Source organism: Heptranchias perlo, unplaced genomic scaffold (genome assembly GCF_035084215.1).
Source record: "Heptranchias perlo isolate sHepPer1 unplaced genomic scaffold, sHepPer1.hap1 HAP1_SCAFFOLD_1169, whole genome shotgun sequence".
Taxonomy (NCBI): Eukaryota; Metazoa; Chordata; class Chondrichthyes; order Hexanchiformes; family Hexanchidae; genus Heptranchias; species Heptranchias perlo.
Window position 1 is genome coordinate 22,501 of NW_027138395.1, and position 7,500 is coordinate 30,000.

Sequence of the window (7,500 nt, forward strand, 5' to 3'; positions counted from 1 at the left end):
ATCAGCCGGTCAGCCCCCTGCTGGTCGCTGCTGCCAGTGCAGCAGGCGTGCGTGTGTCCTCGGCCTCGTGTCCAGGTCCCTCAGGGACTTGAGGCAGCTCTCCCCGGTGGTCTCGTGGTCAGGACCGGGCTTCGAATCCCAGTCGGGGGGGGATGACTTTCTGCTGCAGATTAATTGGCATGAAGGAAAGTCTCCCCTCCTGAGCGTAAAGCTCCACCCTCACCACCACCACCACCGCCTTTTCCTCCCCTTGACAAACGGACAGACAGACAGTCAGACAGTCAGTCCAGTTCGGGAGCGCAGCTTTCATTAAGCAATGGCGTTTGTGACAACTCATCGTCTGACAGGTTGATGATTTCCCCACACGCCTCCTGCCGAATAAAAGGCTCACCCTCCCGGACACTACCCCCAGAATCACCCCCCCCCCGGGGTGAATATTAAGCCCGAGAACACCGACTGTAACCAACCGCAGTGAAAAGTTGAAGTGGCAACTCATTAACCAGATTTATTTTGGGCAACTCATTAACCAGATTTTTTGTTCATTTGGTTTATGAGTTGCCAAGTGTAAATCTGGTTAATGAGTTGCCACTTCAACTTTTCACTGCGGTTGGTTACAGTCGGTGTTCTCGGGCTTAATATTCGCCCCAGGGGGGGTGTATAGCGGGCGATGGCCGGTGTGGAGTGCGTTTTTTGGGGGTTGATTTTCACTTTGCCTCGCTGGTGGAATTTGTGGGAGGCAGGCAAGGGGATTGGTGTGGGCTGGTGGGCGGCAAGGGAGATGCTTGCTTCGGGGTGTTATCCTCACTTTGGTCCGCTGGTGAGAGTAGGCAGCGGCAGGCAGGCAGGCAGGCAGGCAGGCAGGCAGGCAGGCAAGTGTGATGTAGTGTGGGGTGCAGTGCAGTGCGGTGCAGTGCTGCCCTGTCGTTTATGAAAGGTTGTAATGACACTGCTTTGCAGCTGACCATGTCCACTGATTTGTGACGCCCGTATGGAGGCTGATATCTCAGGAGGGCCGAGGCCGATTTCCTCCGGGGACGGCTCGTCGCGTGCGGCAGGACGAGGCGCAGCGGACGGTACCGAGCGCTCGGAGGTGCGGCGCTGCCCGCCGGAGGTACAGCGAAAGGCTGCAAACCGCTTTCCGCCTGCTAACTCGGCGGCCGTCAGACCGACCGACTCCGCTTTACCACCGGAGCTAGAGTCGGGCAAGGGGCACCGAAGGGTACCGGAAGGATCGCGTTCGCACGACGGGAAGTCGACTAGCGGGCCGCCGAAAGCGAGCCGGGGGCCCCCGGTTTTTCTGTCCCACCTGGAGACTGATATCTCAGGAAGGCCGAGGCCGATTTCCTCCGGGGACGGCTCGTCGCGTGCGGCAGGACGAGGCGCAGCGGACGGTACCGAGCGCTCGGAGGTGCGGCGCTGCCCGCCAGAGGTACAGCGAAAGTCTGCGAACCGCTTTCCGCCTCCTCTCACCGCACGGCTCTCCTTTTCACCCACTGGCGGATTTTCACCCTCCGACTGCTCGCTACCGTCCGCTGCGCCTGGTCCGGGCCCTGTCCATTGTCATGTTAATGGCAGGGCGGGGCAGGACTGCTTTCACCAGGAACCCGGTTTTCTGGGTCAGAGGTTCCAGGGGACCTGTTTTGTGCGGACTTCCCTGTGTCCGTCCCTCCCTGCCTGCCTTCCCCCCAGGACTTCCTTCTGAACACCTTTGTCGTTTGAGCGAGGGCCAAAAGCCTGCCTGTGAAAGGGAAGGATCAGCCGGTCAGCCCCCTGTTGGTCGCTGCTGCCAGTGCAGCAGGCGTGCGTGTGTATTCGGCCTCGTGTCCAGGTCCCTCAGGGACTTGAGGCAACTCTCCCCGGTGGTCTCGTGGTCAGGACCGGGCTTCGAATCCCGGTCGGGGGGGATGACTTTCTGCTGCAGATTAATTGGCACCTCTGAAAGAAAGTCTCCCCTCCTGAGCGTAAAGCTCCACCCTCACCACCACCGGCGCCTTTTCCACCCCTTGACAAACAGACAGACAGACAGACAGTCAGTCAGTCCAGTTCGGGAGCGCAGCTTTCATTTGGAAGCAGACCCTGCTTGTTTAAAGTCAACGACGCCAAGTTATTTTGCACTTTGAATTATATCGCTCCGTGCGAGCGGCACTCAGCCTTGGAGAAGAAAAAAATACCACTGAGCTGAGAAAGTTCTTTTTAAAACGGTTTCCTTCCACAGCAGCTCTGAGTGAGAGAGAGAGAGAGAGAGAGATATCAGCTTTATTCTCAGTAATAACACACACACACACACACACACACACACAGAGACACTGGGAAAGAGCTGTTTTTCCTTTTGAATATCTCCCCACGGGGAGCTGCACCGTTCCCAGAAACACTGCAATACTGGGTCGATGCGTAGAGTGGACAGAGCAAGCCCCTAGTCCATCTCCCTGTTCTAAAAATCAATTAAAAATAAAAGTACATAATATGTGTGTGTGTGTGTGTCGGTGTCAGTATCAGTCAGTGAGTCAGTGTCTCTCTCTCTCTCTCTCTCTCTCTCACTCAGAGCTGCTGTGGAAGGAAACTTTTTTAAAAAGAACTTGCTTATTGAAAGAAAGATGTGTCTCAAGCTGCCGGGCCCTGTCCATTCTCCTGTCAATGGCAGGACTGCTTTCACCAGGAACCCGGTTTTCTGGGTCAGAGGTTCCAGGGGACCTGTTTTGTGCGGACTTCCCTGTGTCCGTCCCTCCCTGCCTGCCTTCCCCCCAGCACTTCCTTCTGAACACCTTTGTCGTTTCAGCGAGGGCCAAAAGCCTGCCTGTGAAAGGGAAGGATCAGCCGGTCAGCCCCCTGTTGGTCGCTGCTGCCAGTGCAGCAGGCGTGCGTGTGTCCTCGGCCTCGTGTCCAGGTCCCTCAGGGACTTGAGGCAACTCTCCCCGGTGGTCTTGTGGTCAGGACCGGGCTTCGAATCCCGGTCGGGGGGGGATGACTTTCTGCTGCAGATTAATTGGCACCTCTGAAAGAAAGTCTCCCCTCCTGAGCGTAAAGCTCCACCCTCACCACCACCACCGCCTTTTCCTCCCCTTGACAAACAGACAGACAGACAGACAGACAGACAGTCAGTCCAGTTCGGGAGCGCAGCTTTCATTTGGAAGCAGACCCTGCTTGTTTCAAGTCAACGACGCCAAGTTATTTTGCACTTTGAATTATATCGCTACGTGCGAGCGGCACTCAGCCTTGGAGAAGAAAAAAATACCACTGAGCTGAGAAAGTTCTTTTTAAAAAGGTTTCCTTCCACAGCAGCTCTGAGTGAGAGAGAGAGAGAGATATCAGCTTTATTCTCAGTAATAATACACACACACACACACACACACACACACAGAGACACTGGGAAAGAGCTGATTTTCCTTTTGAATATCTCCCCACGGGGAGCTGCACCGTTCCCAGAAACACTGCAATACTGGGTCGATGCGTGGAGTGGACGGAGCAAGCCCCTATTCCATCTCCCTGTTCTAAAATTCAATTAAAAATAAAAGTAAATAATATGTGTGTGTGTGTGTGTGTGTGTGTGTCGGTGTCAGTATCAGTCAGTGAGTCAGTGTCTCTCTCTCTCTCTCTCTCTCTCTCTCTCACTCAGAGCTGCTGTGGAAGGAAACTTTTTTAAAAAGAACTTGCATATTGAAAGAAAGATGTGTCTCAAGCTGCCGGGCCCTGTCCATTGTCATGTCAATGGCAGGACTGCTTTCACCAGGAACCCGTTTTTCTGGGTCAGAGGTTCCAGGGGACCTGTTTTGTGCGGACTTCCCTGTGTCCGTCCCTCCCTGCCTGCCTTCCCCCCAGGACTTCCTTCTGAACACCTTTGTCGTTTAAAATAATAATAAATAATATGTGTGTGTGTGTCGGTGTCAGTATCAGTATCAGTCAGTCAGTCAGTGTCTCTCTCTCTCTCTCACACTCAGAGCTGCTGTGGAAGGAAACTTTTTTAAAAAGGACTTGCTTATTGAAAGAAAGATGTGTCTCAAGCTGCCGGGCCCTGTCCATTGTCATGTCAGTGGCAGGACTGCTTTCACCAGGAACCCTTCCCTGCCATTGCAGTGTTGATTTGGTCCTTATGCAAATTTTGGGGCGGAGCCAGCACACAAACGACCAATCACAGCAAAGTCCGCACTTTGCGAGCGCACGAGGTCGCGGCCAGCGTTCCAGTCCGCTCAGATCCAAATAAGCCCGAAAAGGAACACGCTCGATCTTAGCCAAAAGGCCGAGAAGCGATACCGCGCTCGATGCAAATTGATCTCGGGTCCTGTTTGCCCTCCCTCTTTGTTCTCTGGCTGCCGGTGTTGAAAGCAGTCTCGCAGCACTGCCGTTCTCTCCCACTCTGGCCACATTTTTTGCCACCGTTTCTAATTGCAACAGTGGATGAGTTTAAAGAAGTTGCCGTTTTTTCCTTTCTTGCCAGGATTGCTTGACAGATTGGTAAATTTGCCAGTAGGCCACCAATCAGATGGGGGAGGGTTGTGTCTCAACGGACCTCCGTCAGTCAGTCTCAGTCACTAACGAACTGCCGTGGAAGGAAACCTCTTTGACGTGACGTGTCTCACAATGAGCGAGCGAGTGAGATTGCAACGGCCAATTGAGAAAGAGGTGAGGTGCTGACAATCAGCAGCTCGTGTTGAAACATTCATTCCACGGCAGGCAAGACCAATCAAAAAAAATACTGCAGATGCTGGCTCGGCTCGGCTGGCTGGCTGGCTGGCTGGCTGGAAATGGGAAATAAAAACACAAGGCGTGTTAAAGGCTGGTTAAACTGTCGAAAGAAACAAGGCGTTAATGTTTCAGAAGCGCCTATTGAAAGACGTCTCTCAAGCTGCTCCCTGACTGGGCCCTGTCCGTTGTCATGTTAATCGCTGGTTAAACTGTCGGAAGAAACAAGGCGTTAATGTTTCAGAAGTGCCTATTGAAAGGTGTCTCTCAAGCTGCTCCCTGACTGGGCCCTGTCCGTTGTCATGTTAATCCCAGGGCGGGGGCGGGACTGCTTTGACCGGGAGACCTGTTTTCTGGGACGCAGGTGTGACATTCCAGGGAGGCACCTACTTTGTGCTGATTCGAAACGACCACGACAACGGCAACTTGCAGTTCTATATTACAACAACAACAACGCGCGTGTGGTAGTTGGGAGGGGCTGCGTTCGCGCTCTCCCCCCTGCATTGAAACTCAAAGTTCGATTTTCAATCCCATAGTCCACCAATCGGATGGGAGACGGTGTGTGTGTGTGTGTGTGTGTGTGTGTCAGTGTCAGTGTCAGTGTCAGTGTCAGTCTCTCTCTCTCTCTCTCTCTCTCTCTCACTCTTACTCAGAGCTGCTGTGGAAGGAAACCTTTTTAAAAAGAACTTGCATATTGAAAAAAAGATGTGTCTCAAGCTGCCGGGGCCCTGTCCATTGTCACGTTAATGGCAGGACGGGGCAGGACTGCTTTGACCAGGAGACCTGTTTTCTGGGACGCAGGTGTGAGATTCCAGGGGACCTGCTTTGTGCTGATTTCCCTGCCTCCCTCCCTTCCCCCCAGGACTTCCTTCTGAACACCTTTGTCGTTTAATCGAGGGCCAAAAGCCTGCCTGTGAAAGGGAAGGATCAGCCGGTCAGCCCCCTGCTGGTCGCTGCTGCCAGTGCAGCAGGCGTGCGTGTGTCCTCGGCCTCGTGTCCAGGTCCCTCAGGGACTTGAGGCAGCTCTCCCCGGTGGTCTCGTGGTCAGGACCGGGCTTCGAATCCCAGTCGGGGGGGGATGACTTTCTGCTGCAGATTAATTGGCATGAAGGAAAGTCTCCCCTCCTGAGCGTAAAGCTCCACCCTCACCACCACCACCACCGCCTTTTCCTCCCCTTGACAAACGGACAGACAGACAGTCAGACAGTCAGTCCAGTTCGGGAGCGCAGCTTTCATTAAGCAATGGCGTTTGTGACAACTCATCGTCTGACAGGTTGATGATTTCCCCACACGCCTCCTGCCGAATAAAAGGCTCACCCTCCCGGACACTACCCCCAGAATCACCCCCCCCCCGGGGTGAATATTAAGCCCGAGAACACCGACTGTAACCAACCGCAGTGAAAAGTTGAAGTGGCAACTCATTAACCAGATTTATTTTGGGCAACTCATTAACCAGATTTTTTGTTCATTTGGTTTATGAGTTGCCAAGTGTAAATCTGGTTAATGAGTTGCCACTTCAACTTTTCACTGCGGTTGGTTACAGTCGGTGTTCTCGGGCTTAATATTCGCCCCAGGGGGGGTGTATAGCGGGCGATGGCCGGTGTGGAGTGCGTTTTTTGGGGGTTGATTTTCACTTTGCCTCGCTGGTGGAATTTGTGGGAGGCAGGCAAGGGGATTGGTGTGGGCTGGTGGGCGGCAAGGGAGATGCTTGCTTCGGGGTGTTATCCTCACTTTGGTCCGCTGGTGAGAGTAGGCAGCGGCAGGCAGGCAGGCAGGCAGGCAGGCAGGCAGGCAGGCAAGTGTGATGTAGTGTGGGGTGCAGTGCAGTGCGGTGCAGTGCTGCCCTGTCGTTTATGAAAGGTTGTAATGACACTGCTTTGCAGCTGACCATGTCCACTGATTTGTGACGCCCGTATGGAGGCTGATATCTCAGGAGGGCCGAGGCCGATTTCCTCCGGGGACGGCTCGTCGCGTGCGGCAGGACGAGGCGCAGCGGACGGTACCGAGCGCTCGGAGGTGCGGCGCTGCCCGCCGGAGGTACAGCGAAAGGCTGCAAACCGCTTTCCGCCTGCTAACTCGGCGGCCGTCAGACCGACCGACTCCGCTTTACCACCGGAGCTAGAGTCGGGCAAGGGGCACCGAAGGGTACCGGAAGGATCGCGTTCGCACGACGGGAAGTCGACTAGCGGGCCGCCGAAAGCGAGCCGGGGGCCCCCGGTTTTTCTGTCCCACCTGGAGACTGATATCTCAGGAAGGCCGAGGCCGATTTCCTCCGGGGACGGCTCGTCGCGTGCGGCAGGACGAGGCGCAGCGGACGGTACCGAGCGCTCGGAGGTGCGGCGCTGCCCGCCAGAGGTACAGCGAAAGTCTGCGAACCGCTTTCCGCCTCCTCTCACCGCACGGCTCTCCTTTTCACCCACTGGCGGATTTTCACCCTCCGACTGCTCGCTACCGTCCGCTGCGCCTGGTCCGGGCCCTGTCCATTGTCATGTTAATGGCAGGGCGGGGCAGGACTGCTTTCACCAGGAACCCGGTTTTCTGGGTCAGAGGTTCCAGGGGACCTGTTTTGTGCGGACTTCCCTGTGTCCGTCCCTCCCTGCCTGCCTTCCCCCCAGGACTTCCTTCTGAACACCTTTGTCGTTTGAGCGAGGGCCAAAAGCCTGCCTGTGAAAGGGAAGGATCAGCCGGTCAGCCCCCTGTTGGTCGCTGCTGCCAGTGCAGCAGGCGTGCGTGTGTATTCGGCCTCGTGTCCAGGTCCCTCAGGGACTTGAGGCAACTCTCCCCGGTGGTCTCGTGGTCAGGACCGGGCTTCGAATCCCGGTC

General features: G+C 55.3%; 2 pseudogenes; both read right to left on the reverse strand.

Annotated features, from left to right (window-relative positions):
* Positions 1 to 2,346: 2,346 nt before the first annotated feature.
* On the reverse strand, positions 2,347 to 2,465 carry LOC137307982 (U2 spliceosomal RNA; annotated as a pseudogene).
* Positions 2,466 to 3,403: 938 nt separating this feature from the next.
* LOC137307978 (U2 spliceosomal RNA) lies at positions 3,404 to 3,520 on the reverse strand (annotated as a pseudogene).
* Positions 3,521 to 7,500: the final 3,980 nt, after the last annotated feature.